The 20,828-nt window shown below is 43.1% G+C and overlaps 1 protein-coding gene across 1 annotated transcript in view; it reads right to left on the bottom strand.

The window, feature by feature from the left end:
• The window catches only part of IPO9 (importin 9), a 904,513-nt gene that overhangs the window by 430,517 nt on the left and 453,168 nt on the right, over positions 1-20,828 (bottom strand). The gene's annotated exons all lie outside the window — the stretch shown is intronic.

The raw sequence follows: 20,828 nt of genomic DNA, 5'->3' as shown, positions 1-20,828 counted from the left end.
CATTGCCGAGCCCTAACGGCCACGGGTTAGAAGGGTAGGCAAAGGACGGCCTCAGGGCTCATAACGTATTGCCCTGCAACTGCTGGCAATAAGGTTTGTCACTCTCTGCCGCATGGACAGGAGCTAAGTGCACTGCGCATTTGAACAACCAAAGCCCCCCAAAAGACAGGGTCGGACTAGCTCCCATGAAAAACGAACCGGATTAGCTAAATGTCTTTGCGCCACTGCTTTCAGTACATGTTGAGTACATTTGTGATGTCATCTTTGATGTCCTGGGTGTTAGTCTTAGCAGTGCACGGTGGTGGCACGAGTTATGGTTGCTTAGCTTACCATAACTAGGCGAATTTCAAGTGTTTTTCGGTTTTACTTGGAACCATAACGTCCCTTTGACAAAGTTTTTTCACTGAATTTTATAGGTTTTTATTAGTGCAACGTCACCATAACATCCTTTTCAATAGATGAAGACCACTAGCATCTTAGGTCCTCAAAGTGGGAACCCCGGGTGGTAAAAAAAATAAAAACAAAAAAAAGATGGCCACCATGGAAAGGGAAGGCGGGGTGTATAAAGAGAACACAACAGGGCATGAGCAGGGGGTGGGGGGGAACAGGGGAGACACATGGGCATGAGCGGGGGGTGAGAGGGAACAGGGCACAAACAGGGCATGAGCAGGGGGTGGGGGGGAAAGGAAGGAAACAGGGCATGAGCGGGGGGGAACACGAGAGAGACACGGGGCATGAGCGGGGGTGGGGTGGAACACGAGGGAGACATGGGGTATGAGCGGGTGTGGGGAGGAACATGAGGGAGACACGGGGCATGAGCGGGGGGTGGGGGTAACACGAGGGAGACATGGGGCATGAGCAGGGGCTGGGGGGTAACACAAGGGACACGGGGCATGAGCTGGGGGTGGGGGGTAACATGGGAGACAGGTCATGAGCGGGGGTGGGGGAACAGAGGAGACAGGGCATGAGCGGGGGACAACAGTAGGGAGACACGGGGCATGAGTGGGGGGTGGGGGGGAGGCGGTAGACACGGGACATGAGCAGGGGGAACAGGAAAGAGAAACGGAGCATGAGCGGGGGGTGGGAGGAACACAGAGAATCAGCGAGTGGGGGGGTACATGGGAGACACAAGGGCCTGTGCCTAACCGCCTTTTTGTGGCCGACGCAGCCCACATCTACACTGTGCAGGCAGTAGATCCCACTCCGATAAACAAAGATGGCGGGCGTCTCTGAAAATAGACGTACTGCATGCTTCACGGCAGCCAATAGAAAAGCATGTCAGATGTCCGCGGACATCACACAAGCTGCTTGCCGAATCCCCGTCCTGTCCAAGGAGCGAACAGATATCACTCATTTTTTTCACTTACATTTTTGTCATTTTTAAAAAACTACTGGACGGATTTACACCAAATTTAAAAAAACGCTTTCGGGACCAAGCCGCCACTCCCGCCGCAAATTTGGTGTAAATCCGTCCAGCGGTTTGGGCTGTACCCCCCCCCCCCTCCCCCTGTGTCTCCCTCGTGTTCCGCCCTACCCCCACTCATGCCCTGTGTATCCCTCCTGTTCCCCCACTCCCCGCTCATGCCCCGTGTCTACCTCGTGCTCCCCCCACCCCGTGCTCATGCCCTGTGTCTACCTCGTACTCCCCCCACCCCGTGTCTCCCTCCTATACCCCCCACTCATGCCCCGTGTCTCCCTCGTGTACCCCCCCACCCCCCGCTCATGCCCCGTGTCTCCCTCGTGTACCCCCCACCCATGCCCCGTGTCTCCCTCGTGTTCCCCCCACCCCCCTCTCATGCCCCGTGTCTCCCTCGTGTTCCCCCCACCCCCGCTCATGGCCCGTGTCTCCCTCGTGCTCCCCCACCCCCCGATCATGCCCTGTGTCTCCCTCGTGTTCACCCCCCACCCCCGCTCATGCCCCGTGTCTGTGTTGCCCCCCCACCCCCCCGCTCATGGCCCGTGTCTCTTGTTGCCCCCCACTCCGTGTCTCCCTCGTGTTCCGCCCCACCCCCACTCATGCCCCATGTCTCCCTCCTATTCCCCCACCCCCGCTCATGCCCCGTGTCTACCTCGTGCTCCCCCCACCCCGTGCTCATGCCCCGTGTCTCCCTCCTGTACCCCCCCCACCCCCGATCATTCCCCGTGTCTCCCCTGTTCCCCCCCACCCCCCGCTCATGCCCCGTGTCTCTCCCCTGTTCCCCCACCCCCCGCTCATGCCCCGTGTCTCTCCCCTGTTCCCCCACCCCCCACTCATGCCCCGTGTCTCTCCCCTGTTCCCCCCACCCCCCGCTCATGCCCCGTGTCTCTCCCCTGTTCCCCCCCCACCCTCCGCTCATGCCCCGTGTCTCTCTCCTGTTCCCCCCCACCCTCCGCTCATGCCCCGTGTGTCTCCCCTGTCCCCCCCACCCCCCGCTCATGCCCCGTGTGTCTCCCCTGTTCCCCCCATCCCCCGCTCATGCCCCGTGTCTCCCCCACCCCCCGCATGTCTCTCCTGGTCCCCCCCCCGCCGATGCCCTGTTGTGTTCTCTTTATACACCCCGACTTCCCTCTTTCCATGGTGTCCATCTTGGTAAAAGATTTTCCTTCCTACACCGGGACGCCGCAGGCGTTCCGGTTTGGGAAGAAAAATCTTTTTTTTTTAACCACCCCGGGTTCCCACTTTGAGAACCTAGGATGCTAGTGGTCTTCGTCCATTGAAAAGGACATTATGGTAAAGTTGCACTAATAAAAAAGCTAAGCAACCATAACTCGCGCCGCCATCGTGCACTGCTAAGCCTAACACCCAGGACATCAAAGATGACATCACAAATGTCATTGATGACATCACTGATGGCATCACATGTCTGGCTCCCCCTTTTTTCTTTACTGACATATCTAGGCCACATGTTTTTCTTCAGTAACAGTAAGGAACTAAGAATTGTAAACATACTATATATTTGTAGACTTATCTTTCAAGTATGTTCTTACAATAATTCCCTTATGGTCCAGTTATATCATATGAAACATATACATAGGAGAAGACACAACCTTGAAAGACAGCAATCCTTTTTGTACATTAAAATAATCAGAGTTATCAGCACTTTCTGATAGTTCTGATGTTTTTTTCTTACTGTACTTTCCCTGAATATGCTCCTATTTTTATATGCTGTACTCACACTATTTACCTTAGGGTCCAAGCACATTATGTGATATATATACATAGGGTAAGTAACAGCTTAGAAACAGAGCAATCATTTATCTGCATAAAAGTAATCAGTTAGGTTATGAACACTTTCTGCTACTACTGCTGTTTTTACTTCTATTTCCTTGTATATATTCATATTTGTATGTGGTGTTGTCTCTGTGTTTTGTCTATAATAATGCAATTATGTAGTAAGTGGGTTTTATTACCTACTTATCACATGTTTCACAGTACGCAAAACTCTAATAAGAAAACAGTTATTTCACTATTCAACATGGTAAGCTTAGGAATATTTCACCTCCATGATGTATGCTGCACACAATACCTTTGTTTCTACATGAGTACCTTAGTATACTGGATTGAACTTAATAGAATGTTATTTATATTAATGCATATCTTAATGCACTAATTAGCACTTGCTATTTATTCCAAAAATCCTTTACACTTTTTATTAACATTACACTAAGAATCCCTTGTACAGACTTTTCATAAAAGGAAAATGCACATGCGATGTCATCAGTGATGTCATCAATGACATTTGTGATGTCATCTTTGATGTCCTGGGTGTTAGGCTTAGCGATGCACGATGGTGGCGCGAGTTATGGTTGCTTAGCTTACCATAACTTGTGAATTTCAAGGGTTTTTCGGTTTTACTTGGAACCATAACGTCCCTTTAACGTTTTTTCACTGAATATATATATATTATACACATATACACACACACATATATATATATATATATATACATATATATATATATATACATATACATATACATATATATATACATATACATATACACACACACACACACACATATATATAGAAAAAAACATGCCCCAGTGGGCATGTACAAAAACACCCCAGCACACAAGACCTAGCTATTTTAAAATGTCATCTTTATTGTTGCATAATACAGCACATCACTAAAACAGAGGTAAAATCATTCCCCGTGACAGACTTAAGGTTTGCAAAAAGCACTTACCCCAAGGGTGGAAAAGTCACGCGTTCCGCCTGAATGCTCAGGCTTCCTCAGACCTTTGTAATCCCAATGCGCCATTCCCATCATAGAGTTTAAAAAGAAGTACAATTACAGAGCGTTCCCACTCGTGCCTCATCAGGTAAATAGCGTTCATGTGACCGCATTAGGTAAGATGGTAGACACCTATCAAATATACTGACCTCCATATTGGAATGGTCATGTACCTATGAATGAGGTATATTATATGAAAAGTTACATGAGTATCGTACACAACTCCACTATACAGTATTTGTGGCTTCGGCGATGATGGGACGATGTTATAGACGCTCGAAATTACCCATTTAAAATTTGTATAATTTAAGATCAATCGATGTGTAACACAGATGCACAAATGTGCCTGTATGTCATAGACTAAGAGCAGCTCAAATGGCCGCTATTAGCCATATGCCCCCTCAAAGGGCAGGTGCTTCCAAACCTGGAGAAACGAGCAGAAAACAGCGGCCGTGTTATAAGTGGGCAAGTGCCCTAATGCTACAAAACATCTTTTCAGCACGTGATATATCAGAGGGCAAGTGCCCTATTTCTGAGTAATATTTTAATATTATTTGTAAACTAAGGTCATGTTAAATCTTGCATGTAAAATATATGCACAATCAAAATAGGTATCAAAAGAAAAACAATTCCTATCACTATACAAGTCCTATTAGCGTGCAAATAGCAATTCCTGTATCAAAAATACAGTACCAAAGAGTAGCAGCATTGTTCATAAAAATGTGCAACTTGATAAATCACAGTACAAGAGTGTATGACTTATTCACAAAAGTGCAATGTGCATGGTATAAATCAGCCAGAGCTAGATACTATACCCTTCTTAAAACAGTTTTGTAGCAGTAGGGCACTTGCCCACTTATAACATGGCTGCTGTTTTCTGCTGGTTTCTGCAGGTTTGGAAGCGCTTGCCCTTTGAGGGGACGTATGGCTAATAGCGGCCATTTGAGCTGCTCTTAGTCAGTCTATGACATACAGGCACATTTGTGTGTCTGTGTTACACATCGATTGATCTTAAATTATACAAATTTTAAATGGGTAATTTCAAGCGTCTCTAAGATCGTCCCATCATCGCGGAAGCCACAAATACTATATAGTGGAGTTGTGTACGATACACTCATGTAAAATAGCTAGGTCCTGTGTGCTGGGGTGTTTTTGTACATGCCCACTGGGTGGTTTTTTGAAGTGTTACAACCGCGTAGGGGCATGTGTTTTTTCTATGTTTAACGAATTTGGCTAAATTCGTTTCTCCAGCACCAGCCACTAAATGAGGGAGAGCGCCACCTTTTAGCTAAATTGGTATATATATATTAAAAAAATTGGAAAATAATTTTGAGCCGATTCTCACTCCACAGCATCCCTAGTAGCCATCGCTGGAAGTTCACCTCCAATTTTGAGCACAACAGCAAGGCATTGTGGGTATGCAAATGAGCCCAAATGCAAGCCCTTTCTTCAGGAAATATTATTTCTGTAAGAGGGCAGTGCTATTTTATACATAGCTTAATCAACCCAAGGCAAACATTTTGCAAGGAGGCCGTGTGGTTGGAGCATTTGGCCATGTTTTAACACCACCAAGCAAGTTATGGTGGGATGAAAAGGTGGGATAAAAAGGTTTTAAAAAAAAAACCTCATCTGAAATGTGAGCCACATACATACCCTTGCTGTTGTGGCTCAGAACTGCAGGTGAACTTCCAGCAATGGCTACTAGGTGGTATTGTGGGATGTGAGACTTGGCTCAAACGGACCAACGGCTACAACAAGTATGTGAGGGTGTGGCTGTTTCTGTAGTACGTCTCCCGTGCCGAGCCATCTGCTTGTTGAAACATGGTTTGCACATGCATGCAATAACTCTGCTTCAGAACAGATCTCTGCGCTCGCCCCAGCACCTGGGGACAGACCTGTTATGAAGCAGAGGTATTACACGGACAAGCAACCTGTGCTTCTCCCACGATTTAACAAGCAGACTGCTTTCAGAAGACTCAGCAGCGCTGCTACATCTTCTGAAAGCAGTCTGCTCGTTGAATCGAGGTAGCAGCACAGGTTGCTTGTCCGTGCGAGAACTACTTCAGAACAGATCCGCGAGTGTCCTGCTATTTTATTTTTTATTGTGGTATATTCAAAAATTCGACAAAACAAATAAATTAACATTAAAAAGGCATACATTCATTCACTATCCTAAAATATTAAAATCGGAGAAAGGAGAAGCAATACTATTATTAATCTCTCTTCAAGAGATGCAATTCTTGCATAATTGTTACTACTTCCCATGTCAGGAGGGTTTCATGGCCCGAACTCATTCATTCCCAAAATGATTGTGTATCAAGCCACCATTCCTTTTCAAGAAATCGAGACCTTTTTCACCCTCTCAACTAAAGTATCTTCACAATCCACCAGGATTTGTTTCACTGTCTCAACATATGAATTGTCAGAGCGTTGGCACAAATTGTCACTATGCAAGACCTATCTAGAAAAAAGGATTTCCCTCTTGGGTATTATATTGAGCCGTAATCTGAAGAAATCAGTTCTACCTCTAAAATTTGGAAAACGCTTTAAATAACCTGGTAGAAGGCCCTGTGGTTTATGCATCAATAGAGATTGAGACATCCTATTGGTTTGAATCTCTGATTGTAATAATACAACCCTTTCTTTTTAAGTGCTTTTTAACGTACATTGGATTCTCTGAGAGGTCACATATCACATTGACAAGGTTTTAGGATTTATAAAGTATTTTGACTCAATCCACTCAGAAAAGGGTTCTCGGTCTTATCAAGTTCTGCTTTCACTTCCTAAAGCATATTTAATCATGGTTCCAAAATCAACCTATATACAGACAATATTCTCCACTATACATGTGAGCAGAGAGATTGGAGAGCCAATTCATACCTTACACATGATATCGAAAGAGACTGTGGGAGCGAGAACATTTTTCCATAATAACCCCTCTAACCTATACCAGTTTATTATGTTTATTGCTGGGTGGACATACACACCATATGTAATGATATAGATCACTTTACAGATGTAGAATGTTATCAGTGGACATGAAGACCTAAGCAGACATCTGGATCAACAAGAAACATATTGGATAGATCTACTGGAGTCCCCGACACCAGGGGATCAATGAAGAAATAAACTATGTGCTACCTATGAACACAGACTATGAATATCAGAACACCGCTAATCGATGATTGTAGCGTTACGTCATGCCAATTACCACACAGTCTTCATATGAGACTTGGACTAGATCGTACTAATATTTATATGATCCACAGGGACACCATGCTAATTGCCTGCCATGATGGCCCATTCGACAATGTATGAATTTTACTTGTATGGACTGGTACTGTTCATTGCTGAGTGGGTCTCATCGGTATCCGCATGGTCTGAGGACTCAAGATTAAGGCACGGACACATTATTGAGGTCCGTGATCTGCGATTAATCGAGTGTTGGGATAATCATGTAGTCAAGCAAAGTTAGTATACATAGGTACACGAGTGACTGATTAAATCGGTACATGAAGGTATACGTGTAACTCTTGTAACTTTTGTTAGGGTTTATTAGAAAACTACATACAAGATAAGGTTGCTTTATATAAACATAACACTGTATCATATTCACCACCTTAAGGAAGACAGCTGCATACACGACACGCCTCATTACAGAAATGATCTGGCATCCCGCAGGCCCTGTTCCAGGAACCTCCGGGACGTAAGGCGCAAGCCGCACCTCCATGTATGGTGCCACTTCGCTTAACTACTCCAGAAGCCAACTACATCTTAAGTTTATTTGCACCAATACTGCAGTGCACACAATTGACGTGTACGCTGTGTACTCCGACTCTAGATTCCACATAATAGAACAAGGTTACCAAGGATGCTCATCGAGCGATCCTAATAGGTCAACGCTTGCAGACGTGTTAGCCGGGTTCCCTAGCAACGCCCTGCAGCGTTACTATTAGGATCGAGCAACTGTTATTTTTATCTTTTCAGATGAACAAATATGGTTGTCATACAAGACAGTTATCTTTTCTTTTCAGTGTTTAACATGCCATGTCTGATTCAGTTTAAACATTAACTTGGTCATCTGCAAAGGGAGACCGGACACGTTAACATGCAAGGAAACGCATGCGTCGTGTCACCTAGCAACGCCTGGAATCTTAGATATCACTGCCCTCCCAGAGAAAGCCTGACATACGTTCAGGCCGCACAGAAAGGTGACCAACTACAGCACAAGGCATAATATATGTAGCATAACAGTATCCAGTCACAGTGTGTGACAGAGCATCTCAAATCTCTTTTTTAGACAACACTACAATACAAACAGAAGTTGTACGATAAGGTACACAGAACCCCCTATTAATAACACGAGGCACAACATACATCCACAAGAGTATTAACTGGAAGTTCTACTGCCTTTGGCTATTTTAGATTTATACTGCTCTGTGATCCATAAGACAACTTCACACCATATGACAACACTCAGGTACTGATGCGTTCTTCAGCATTCATGTTAGATTGATTACTGTATTAGGGGCATAACCACAAGATTCTAACAATCTGTTGTCCGATTTTTTCCAATTCCTCCAGGTCCTACACTACTGCAACTTACTTACTGATGGTATGTGCGATTTCTAGTGTTTAGTTTTTCACTTATTTTTTTCCAAATTGTTTTTTGATTGTTTATTTACTGGTTGCCACTGATTTGTATCACAATGGTGCTTCCAATGAAATGTTGACAAATGATGTACACCCATATTAACCACATACAGTGCTCTAAGCCCTGAAGACGGGCATAGTCTGAAATGCATTGGCATACTAGCTCAATGGCACTCAAGCCTCTGAATTAAAAATTTGACAAAACCATAACAATATTATTGTGAATCTTAAGTACAATCAAATAATCTAATTGCAACTCCAGACGAGAGCTTAACGTGAGCACGCCTAGAATCAGATTAATTTCTGGCTTTTTCTTTTCTCATGGGTTGACATCCACATCATATTTAAGGATATGGATCACTTTACAGATGTAGAATGTTATCAGTGGTAATATCAAAAACTTGCAGAACCCATAGTTTAATTTCCTGGAATTTGGATTAATTTAACTTCCATGATTCCCTTTATAGATCAAACATTAAATCCCAAATATAGGACCTCCTTGCCAGTTGGCATTACCTGGCCAGATAACCTCCAGGGGAAATTAAATGCCTTTTTCAAGGGGCACTTAAGTACAACTATTTTTGATTTTGAGGGATTTATCTTGCGATCATTGATCAATGCATACTGTCCCAGGGCATCCTACAGGGGTGTAATCAAGCATCAAAATGTCAATCTTCGTAGGCTACCCAATTCAGCCTCTCAGAATCCACTATTGGGCTAGCAAGACCCTTCCCGACCCCCCACAGGCTCAGCCAGATCTGCCATATACAGGTTGAAAAGGCAGGGGGCAACTATGTACCCCTGCCGCACCCCCCCCCTCTGAGTCCGAATGCAGGTTGATAAATTGCCTCGGGCCTCCAGCCTTATCCTCAGATAAGACCACTCGTGGCGTTCAACTATTATAGCTAAGAGTGGCTCGGGGAGTCCCCACTGTCAATTGCTGAGACAATAGGGCTCCATTGACTGTCGAAGGCCTGGGGGGAAGAAAAAAATAAATAAATAAATAAATAAATAAAAAAAAATCGACCCATGCCCAAACAAGCATGGTCCACCATTCTGAAAGGATTTACTCTAGGTTATACTTATTAGTAGGCTATTCAGTGTAGGAGACAGGCCCTTCGGAACCCTGATTCTTTGGTAGGATTCATTCTTTTTTAATCCAGCGTTCCAAGTCTGTCAAAACCAGCCCCGCAAATATTTTGCTGTCAGCATCAAGGTGGGAGATTGGGCGGTAATTTATCGGAACGGCCCGATCTCCCTTCTTATATATTGGTATCACGATAGCAGCCCTCAACGACTCCGGGATGGTCCACTAACTGCAACATGATTTTAAGAGCAAGTGCTAAACTGCAGAATTATTAATGGTGAAGATGGTGTTCAGAGCGCATGGTGTGCAGAATATGCAGGTGAGGCAGAGGTGATAGATTGTATCAGTTACTGGGCCCAGCCGAGGCGCCTCATGCTGCCAGTGGACACAGTGAATGGAAGTTAGTGCACCTGATGCTGCTCTGTGCCTTGGATGTCTTAAATAAGAGTGCACACGATTGGTAGGCGAATTCCTTCCATGGCGCTTGTCATCATAATCCAGCTGCAGATGCGAGAGGGTCACATCTCATGCTCGAAGCGACTCCACTGATGTTTATACATTCAAAGGACATTCTTTTTACACTTTATTAGCACTCTCTGCCAGGATTCACCAGATACTGTGAGCATTAATTAGACACCGGAGGAGCGTTGTTTCGGTACTCTTGTGCGTGCCCTGCCATGTCTTTGTGCAGCCCATGCTGCAGGGTTGTGGGGAGGTGAAATATATTTACTTCTGTTCCAGTATAAACCACCACACAAGCAATAATCATAAATAGCATTGTAATGTGTTGAATTTCTATTAAGAATGCATTGTGTTGTGCCCCTTTTCAGTGACCCGCCGCAGAATCAGGATTTTGGAAGCTGGTCTCTTGAGGCACTTGTTGCGGTTTTCAAACGGAGTAAGGCGGTGAATAGCTAGGGTGTAACGAGGCATATTTGGAATACAGAAATTAGAGAAATACCAAAGTATTTAAAGGTAGCTGGGCACATGTTACTTCTCAGCAATAGTTACTTAGCCTGCCGAGCTGCCTTGTCAGATTTCTATTCCAGCAATCGTGGCATTCCGCATGGCCTCACTTTACATGTATAGTCACTGTCAGAGGGCAAAGTTAGGCTCTCTGCTACACTATTCAAGGTCTAATTGAGCTTTACGCCCCTTCACCCCTCTGATATTCTTTGGTGGTGCCTGCTCACCTTCAGAGCAGCACAAATTGCAGAGGAAAAACAATGTTTCCTTGCAATTTATTAGATCAACGGGGACGTTGGTACGGTATGACGGGTTAGGCAATTGGCACTGATATGGGACATTTCCAACTGGAAGTCGCTCGCGTCTCCTGTTGCCTAATATTTCTGTTTTCAACAACTCCCCTGTAAAAATGTGTTATCCAAAGTCTACTAGCTTGAAGTGCAGTTGGTGTGCATTTATTATCTTAAAGTTGTGTAAGTAGAATGGTTTAAAAAAGGATTTTTCAGTTTTGCATTCTTGATTTGTACTTTTCGATTCAGGATATAGAAAATAAAGCTACAGCTAAATGCTTTTGGATTAACATGTTTCTATACGGCTTTACACACTGTCTGGTTGCTTTGTTGCCTACTTGGGCTCCCCTCCCCAATACTCTGTACCTATGGAGACAACCTAACACCCATTGTTCAGCTCAGACTAATCGAGACGTCAAGCATAGACAATAAATATGCACATACACGAGTACAGCAAAATGAAAATGATTTCCAAACAAAGCATGCTGCTTTAACAAGTAATTTAAAATATAGTTACCATTTAAGACTGCATTTAGTAGTTGGCTGGGAACTTTACATGCAGGAAGGCGTTTCCCTTTAAGTCTCTGGATGAGCAAGCCCAATGCAATTGCATAAGATCTGGGTGGGTCACAAGAAGCCCAGCAGAATTCCTGGGATCACGAAAACTAACTAAAGCAGCAGCAACCCATAAACATGGTGAACCTCTCCGCGCACAGGCACCAAATGGAAGAGCTTCTCTGGCAGATGAAAGCCAGCAGTCCCAAAGTGACGACCTGCATCATATCCCCATCGATCCAAAGTAATGACCAGCAGCAGATGCCCATGTGGCACTGACAAACATAATCCAGAAAGTTACAAAAAAGTATGCCAACCTCTGCAAAATAACACAGGAGAGAGGCGTTTCCTATAATGTTGCAGGCAAAGTATAAAAGAAACAGCATTTAAATATTTTCTGCACAGAACACCCCTAATGAACAATTTGACAGCCATTGTGATCAGACCTTCATACAATTTTGTGGGGGTGTCTCACCCCTGGTCCCAACAACCTGGGTTTGAATCCTGGCTTCGGCACTGTTAAAACAGTCCGAAAAACACTGAAGGCTGCAGGTACAGTGTTCACTGGGACAATGGATTTGGATTTTCCCCAGATTCGAGATCCATGGACACTTGGCTCTATCCCAGGAATTACAGCCCAATTCAAGCAATGTGCTTAGCGATCAAAGGTATTGCTTGCCCCCGTGTTTTAACATCCGAGGTCTGGCACTGATTAACTACAGAGCATACAGTTTGTCTTTTATCTAAATTTGTGTGCCCCCTTTGTGGAAACCAATATTAAAAAGCAGGTTTTGGCATCAGAGGATTGGGTCCTTCACTCTAAAGCACGTGTCACCATTTTTTCTCCACAGTCCCTTGCTCTGCCAGTTGCTAGCATTCACAACCCAAAGAAGGAACTTGCATACCGAAATAAATTAGCCTAAAAAAGATGTTCACTATACATATTGCACACACGTTCACCTTTCTCTCCTTAGAATGCATCACACCTTGCTATCTGCACAAGTGCCGTCATCTGTAACTTGTCATGCTTACTGAATGACCTACCATTCCTAATTATCCTATGCCTTTTCTTATTTTCTTTGCCTAGGGCATTTTAGAAACCAGTCCTTACAACATAGCATTGATTACCAGGATACGTTAAGGTAACAGTTTATTTGCTCCAGTGTTACGGCCAAAAACCAGCATCTAACAACCTCTCTCACTATTGTGAATAGTGATGAAAAAATGCTAATCATTTAGGTTGGGTTGCTAATCAAATTTCTTTTATTTAGCAATTTCTGGTAATCAATTTTGCAAAACTAATTTATGCCTTGGGGCGACATCTGATTTTAAGATCGGTTTGTGAGCTCATTGGGCCCAGATGCCCTAGATCCAGAGGATTTCTTTATGACTTCATTTATGGAGTCCTTGGTACAATTCAGAACCAATTACCTTTTAGGCGCTAGATACCAGCACCATATCTAATAAGCCATAGAAAGAAGATAAATGATCCACGCATACTGACTCTTGAATTACATTTCTCTGGGTGCTCGATTGCCTCTTCTCGCTCTTATTAATTAGCAAGTGCTGTTCGCAGTCTCTGCTGCCTGTGCTGTCTGGAAGAAATTCAGCGGAAGATAATTGCCTGGCTCCTCCCCCTCTACACAGAAGCACCATATTCGCACTGAAGCGTTCGCATTTGCAGAAGTGCCTTTTAGCAAGTGCTGTGTGCAGGCTCGGGGGCCCGTGGTGAGCAGCGAAATTACTATTTAAACCTTTCTACTTGCTCCGGTATTAGTGGTGGACCTTCACGTGACTCCAGGGGCTGTATCGTTAAGACCGCAGTCTCTTAATCTGAACGTCATTGTACCGTGTATGCAAGTACATCTCCAGCTCTCCTGCTGGTGTACTATTATGGTCTACATTTTACCATTCGATTTCTTTAACCGATTAGAGTAGGTATGTGGTCGCACTTATCCCTGGGGTCGGCTGAATTCGAGTGTACGGCCGCACTCCATGGTGACAATATTGTTTAGCCAGCCAATCCACCCCCAGGCCAGTTACATACCTTACTCTCTTGACTGTTTGCTAGCACTAGTGCTTTTTTGGACACCACCTTGTCCCTCAATTGCACGCTATAGCCTCACTCTAGTTTGGTCTTGCATCTTCTAAATAAAATACAGGTATTACTGTAATGTCTGTGATGCCAGTGCATTCACAGCCAATGGTGGTGGAGTGTAGTGACATCGATTTAGAGACCAGCAACAACGCCCCAGCGTTAAGTACACAGAAACCGATGCATCATTGTCGCTGCACTTGCCCTCCCAACATTATTTCTAAGCACATCTCTGGCGTAAAGCAACAAAAAAAAATGACGACTTTTTCCAAAAGTGTCCCCTTTAAGTCGCATTGAGGAGGAAGCCGCTGCAAAGGAAATTGTAGCAGAACTAAATGTCTTATTGGGCTGTATTACGACAAAGCTACTAGAAGCAGTCTTCGCTCTGCCTGAGGAGATACTCTATGCCATAGCGTAGTAAATGTGAAAGCCCGGCATAATTCCATTCTTGTGCCTACCAATGGTACTACTTTAGTGAGCACATAATCAGGTACCATGTGACAATATAGATGCCACTCAAGCCTTGTGTTCTGAAAAGGCTCTTGTAACTGCGATGGTACATAAGTTAACAAAATTATGGTTTCAACATCCTCCCTGAATCTACTAATAGGCTAGATATTTCTAACGAGGTGAATGAGGTTGACGTTATGGATCGGTCATCTACTCCGTGTCCCCGAAGTATTGACGCACGCTCCTTTTTTAAGTCACGCTCAGCTGAAATTCGTGGCCACCCTAATCATCATGTAGGAAATGATGACTCCCATGAGTGTAGGCAACCCAAATGGAAGTAAGTGTGAACAAGAATGAAGCCTTAGTTGCCCCGTTTGAAATGTTTGATAAATGTAGTAATGATATGAGCAATACTAGTACCACCTCGAATTATATGTTTTGGGCTTTTGAAAATCTCCTCACTACTTCAGTGGCCAAACATGAGCTTTTCGAGAACAAATTGGATGTCTAGTCTGTTCTTTTACATAAGAGTATAAATCGTAGCCGGAAAATAGTCAAGGTTCAAGGGACGAATACTGATATAATTGAGATTATGATAAGTGAACCCACAGTACAGGAAGACATTGTAAATTTAGGTGCGTCTCTGAAACCTAGTGTTGAAAATGTAAAGAAAGGAGAAGCTGTAAAACGCAAGACAAAAGTAACTTGCCAAGCATTTATGTATGCTAAACTGATTAAATTGCGCAAGAATGCCTGTGTAGTGAGATAAAACTGGGTCTGGTAATGTTATAGAACTCGATGTCCCGAGTGATAATTCCCATCCCATGCCTCCGCCCGCTCCAATTTGGGGCTCCGTGCTAGGGCTGGAGGTTGTACCATCTCAGTGTGAGACGCCACTATTGGCAATATTACCACCTGGTGACAGTGCCATACCTACTGGACAGCCTGCAATACCTTGTGAGACAGTGGACCATACAGCTGGATGTCCTCCTCAGGGCCTTAATTGTCATACTTTAACTGGAACCCATATACAAGGTAAACTCGCTGATATTTGGGGAGCTATTGTATCCAATCCCAAGAAAACTATTCACGCCATTATTTCTACAAAGGATAGTGAATTATTTAAGGCACTACAATTGCCTGTGTCTTCAACTGTGACCCTCCCTCTGCTTAATTGAGCAGCTGAGCTTCGTTTTTTCCATACTGAGATGGCCACCCTCGCCATATCTAGTAATTCAACAGACATATATAGAAAGTGATAAGAGGCGCTGATAAAAAAGATTTGCAGATTAATGGTGTATCTGAACCTGTATGGGCAATACATATTAAATCTACTTTAGGGTCTACCTTGCCTATTGATGTGGAAATGAGAATGTCTTGTGATATATGGGACTGCAAGTCATCCATATAGGATATATATACACTGTTTGTACATATATGTATAAACAGTAAGTTTCCAGATGTGTGATGCAAGAGTCAAATTTTACCGGTGCATAATAAGGGCGCCTGGAATATACCTGCAAATTATCGAATGTTAGCGATGCTCGTTATTCCGGCAAAAATATCTGCTACGGTGCTATTGGTTGAACTAAATACCTGGAAACAATAGACTAATATCCTGCCACCGAATCAAACGGGCTTTAGGCTGAAATCCAACATGTCCCATAATTTACTTATACTGGTATCTGCAGTTGAATATGCTTGGCTGAGGAGGTAGACAAATGTGTATTGTGCCTACATAGACTTTAGTGTGGCCTTTGATTCCGTAATGCAGAATAAATTGGTGGCTTGGAACATACCATCCAGACTTTTAAAAATGCTTATGCTACTACATACCGATACCTCAATACTGGTACCTCTAGATGGTAGGGGCAAACTATCAGCATCTATGAAGACTCATCACGGTGTGAAATAAGGTTGTATAGTGGTGGCAACGTTGTTTAACTTTTACCTGGCTGACCCGAGTGACGCTTTTAAGAACCTGCATAACTGTCCAGTAATGGTGGGTCTGAAACCGTGAGCTGGCTTGCCTACGCAGATGACCTTTTGCTGGACCATACTCCCATGGGTCTGTAAGTAAAGATAGATGCATTAGGAGTCTATGCTAGAAATAACAGTCTTAAAGTGAACATAGACAAAAGCAAGATTATGGCATTCTCTAGGAAACCGATTGTGCAAAAATCGATGGTTTGGACTCTTGATGACACCTTATAAATATTTGGAGTCTATGTTGAGGAAAAATTGAATTGGCACATGAATTGGTTAGAGACGCAAGTAAAATGTATGAAAGCTGTGAATGCTATAAGCTCCTTTATAGGGAAAAATGGGGGCTATTCAGCATAAACGATCCTGTTGTGTAGACAGCCAAAATCTCTCCAATGTTGAATTATGGAATAGAGGTGTGGGGCCATAATTACATGATAGAATTAAGAAAATTCAAAGCTAAGATTCTCCGCAAATTGCTCAGAATGCCTCAAAATGTAGCTGTCGAGTTCCTATACTTAGAATTCGAAATAAAGGGAATAGTAGCTTGTTTTAACAGTTGTTTTATGAAAATCTGAGAATCTTAAACAATAGTACAATCATGGAATATTATTTAAAAGCATTTCTGCGAACAGACCAATGTAACAAAATGGGCACCTTAGGGAAATTCCTGTCGCTACACACCAAATGGTCTAAGGGGTATGTGAATGGACGTATAGCTAGGCAAGTATATGGATTTAAATTCTGGTTGAACATGAAAATAAATTATAGTTATGAAAGTACCATAGTAAATTTGTCCACGAAGATCAACAGTGGACCTATTCTCCAATACAGAATGGCTAGTACTAAGAAGCCTCAATACATAGGCATATCCTAGCTGTAACATCTTTAGGCAATATTTGTTATTGAAGTTTAATGTCTGATGAATTGGAGATGAAATGTTGCTAGGGTTGGCCTATCTAGAGCTGAGAGAATGTGTTTATGTGGGGAGAAGAAACTGGAAACTTTAGAACATATCGTAGCTCATTGTGAGAGTCTCTGCTCTAGAAGGGAAATCTTTTTAAAATCTTATAACAACCAATACGCATTGAACGATGTGTCAATGATTTAGCCCAAATTTGTAGAGTGTGATGACCTACATTTTATATTTTTTTATGATCAAATTTTATTGGAAGTTTAAAGCGATTTTAGATGAATTATCTAAATAGATGTCTCATTGTGGGGCTGGATGAGGTGGAAAAACTGTTTCAGGTAAAAGCGTTCTTACAGATAGAAAGAAAGCGTTTGTGCGCTGGGAGAGCTGTTAGGTGACAAGCTAATCTTGGAGATATAGTATTTATAAAGAAGCGCCTGTGGTGCTCTGAAGCAAATAAGCTGTTGATTGATAAGAGGTTGTATGGTTGTGTGGCCAGAATATACCTAAGGACGTAGATACGTTCTTGCAACCTCTGACCTGAATGGACTGCAGCGTATGCTGTAATGAGTATCTTGTATGCCAGAGCGGTGTCGCTGCAGCCTACAAATAACTGAGGCGCTCGAATTAGGTTATTAGGATCCTACATTATTTCCTGCTTTGGCGCAAACAAATACTTAGTAAAATTCCATGCAGTCATTATGCCAGTGATAAATCGCTTCTATCAACTGCGAAGCAAAGAGGCTGCAGCCAAAGTGATTGCAAAAAATAAAACAAGCACAGGAAATAACCCGGTAGGTCCTGAGGAAGCGGGCATAATAGATGCCATCTGTGTGCAGAAACTTCCATCTCAGTGACCAACCTCTCTAAATCACCAAATTTAACGCAAATTGCAGCTAATGCTGATTCATCTTCCCCTTCACAACAGACCAGCTACAACGATATAGATGATGTAGACTTGGAAATGTGTAGGGAGCATGAATCACTTATGATTCTGAAAGCCTCGTTTACTATATGCAGTCACATACGCACTGAACAACAAATTATCAAACAGGGCCTGGCGAGTTTTGTAGATTAGTTTTTTGCTTCACATGACTCTGGTGGGGAGGAATATAATAATAAAACTTTGAATAACCTCAATGATGCGAGAGAGCCTGAAAAGAGTAATGATGGGGTGGATCGAGCCTGCACGAGAGCAAATGTCAATTGATGCACTAAATAAAGGAAGCAAAGATAAAAAATATGAACCCTAGGAAGCCTGGAGCTGAAGGGAGAATATCAGCCAAGAGGCTGGCTCCTCGGATATAAATTATAGTCTCACCCCTCCAAACAGGAAAAGAACTCAAAAGAGAAGCAAGTAAAGAGCAAGGACCTCTTTGACGTCTCAATCCCTTGAAATCGCTTCGTCACCGGACATGTGTAGGGACTGATAAGGGTTATGAAATTATAAATAAGAACCATCTAATGCCTAAAAAGATCACAGATAAGAATAAGAACCAGAAAAATAAAAGTAAGGTACATTTAGAAGGAAAAATAACTCAGGGGTCCAAAACTTCACTGCTGGAGATGTGCTCAGAAACGGATTGCTACACCGAAGAAAGGGCACGATTATGGCTCCCATGCAGAATCCTCAAAGGCACTACTGAATACAAATGACCATCTAATTATGCCCAACAGTCCCTCTTCTAGAAAGAGAAGGATCCATAATATAAACGCCACAAAAGAAGCCCTTACCCAAATAGAATGAATGCACTGAACTTATCCACCAAGTGCATGCGTTAAAAGCCATATGCTCACAAGATCTTACTCTGGTGGAAATTCCCCATGAGTGGGAAGAAAACTGGTCGGTGCTCCATTTGGTCTCCCCGATAATCACAGAATTTATCATGTCCCAAGCTACAACCTTCCCGAACATGGGCTATAGGTTCAAAACCTGATGGAACCGACAAAGATAAATAGCCATTTGCAAAAAAGGAGGATACTAGTACAGACAATTTATCCAAAGAGTTGATGAAAGATATCGTGGCTAAAATATGTGAGGCTTTATATGAAAATGTTAAGAAAACAGATCAGTAAAGTATCCCGAGCGGGAAAGGACCTGCATGACCTAAAAGTGACCATCTCATGCAGCTGAAATGTATTTCCTGCAATACCAGAGGTTTTGGCTCCTTTATTTTTAATCAAGGACTAAAACATCTGTTAAGCTCTCAGATTTTCTTGCTGTGTGAAACATGGCTTATGAAGCCTTTCTACTTGGACGGCTATTATATAGTACAAACACTAGATTAACAAAATGTTAAAGGCAGGCCTTTTAGTGGTTTGATCACAAGGGTGGCTGCATCTTTAGTAGCCACAGAATTTGGAATCTAGCAAATAGATGATAACGTACAAGCAATGTTGTTCCAACTACCTGTGGGAGGGGGTGTTCATAGTAAAATGCTTTTGATTACATTTACAATCCCTGGAAAACATAACTGCCTCGATTATTTCCTATGCTGAACTACTAATTATGAATGAGGAAAGTAACATCAAGGGGAATTATTCTTCATTGTAGGAAACAAACCATCAATGAGCATTTTTTTTTTTAATCAAACGTTTAGACCTGAGGAGTTACCAGGGACCTATTTGATTTAACAGGCGTGGTACCCAAGCAATTGGCTTTGAAGCCGAAGAATTATAAATAGCATGAACAGCTGGTCGAATTTCATTTGGACTATTCAACTGATTCAATTAATAGATGCAAGTACAGATCGCCCACTTTTCACTTGGTCCAACAAATCCAAATGCTCTTGGATAGACTTCATCCTTACGGTGAAGGCAGCTAGGATTTAATTACTAGCTTCAAATTACTACTGCACAACCTCAGTGACCACGTAATACTGGAATTTACATTAGAAAATTAGGTACTAAGGGATGACGACATCAATGAATTCAGTCAACAGAATACGTTGGACTGAGAGAAATGTACGGGCTTTCAATGATCAAATCGTTGCCTCTCTTGAAGAGGAAGAGAAATGGGACACTGAGGGCAGGAAACCTCCATTATGTAATGCTTTCTCTTTATAAACATATTTTTAAGACACAAAAGAAATACTCTGTGGCAGTTAGAGAAATAAACAATGACTATGACTAAGTAATCGCTGTAAAGCAAAAACCTTTGCGCTTAACAATCAACCAATTTAGGAAATCAAAACTTGATGACCAGCTCAAAGTAAGTAACATTGACTTCTGACTTCTGCAATTGTATTCACTATCCCCTCGTGCTTCTCCACGCTTGACTGCTAACTGTTCTATCCTCCTTTCCCTTCTCCCTTTTCCTATCTCCTCCCCTTACTTTCTTCTATGCACTTACTCTATCAGAATTGTCCCTGGACCTAGTATGATCGCAACCTTGTCTGTCTCCTCCTCCCTCCCCTTACTGGTTTTTTCCTCCTCAACCCCCCTCTAGCACTATCTGAAATGTCGTCAGGCCTAATATGATAGTCGCTTGTTTTGCTCCTCCCCCTACCTTTCTGCACCCCTCTCCCTCACCTCTTGTTTTTTTTCCGGCTCTACCAGAAATGGCATCAGGCCTAGTACGGTAGTTGCCCGTCTGTTTCCATTTCCTTCCCACTCTCCCCCT

Source organism: Ambystoma mexicanum, chromosome 13 (assembly GCF_040938575.1).
Source record: "Ambystoma mexicanum isolate Mex_15411 chromosome 13, UKY_AmexF1_1, whole genome shotgun sequence".
In the NCBI taxonomy this organism is placed as follows: Eukaryota; Metazoa; Chordata; class Amphibia; order Caudata; family Ambystomatidae; genus Ambystoma; species Ambystoma mexicanum.
This window is presented reverse-complemented; position numbering and strand designations above follow the sequence as displayed.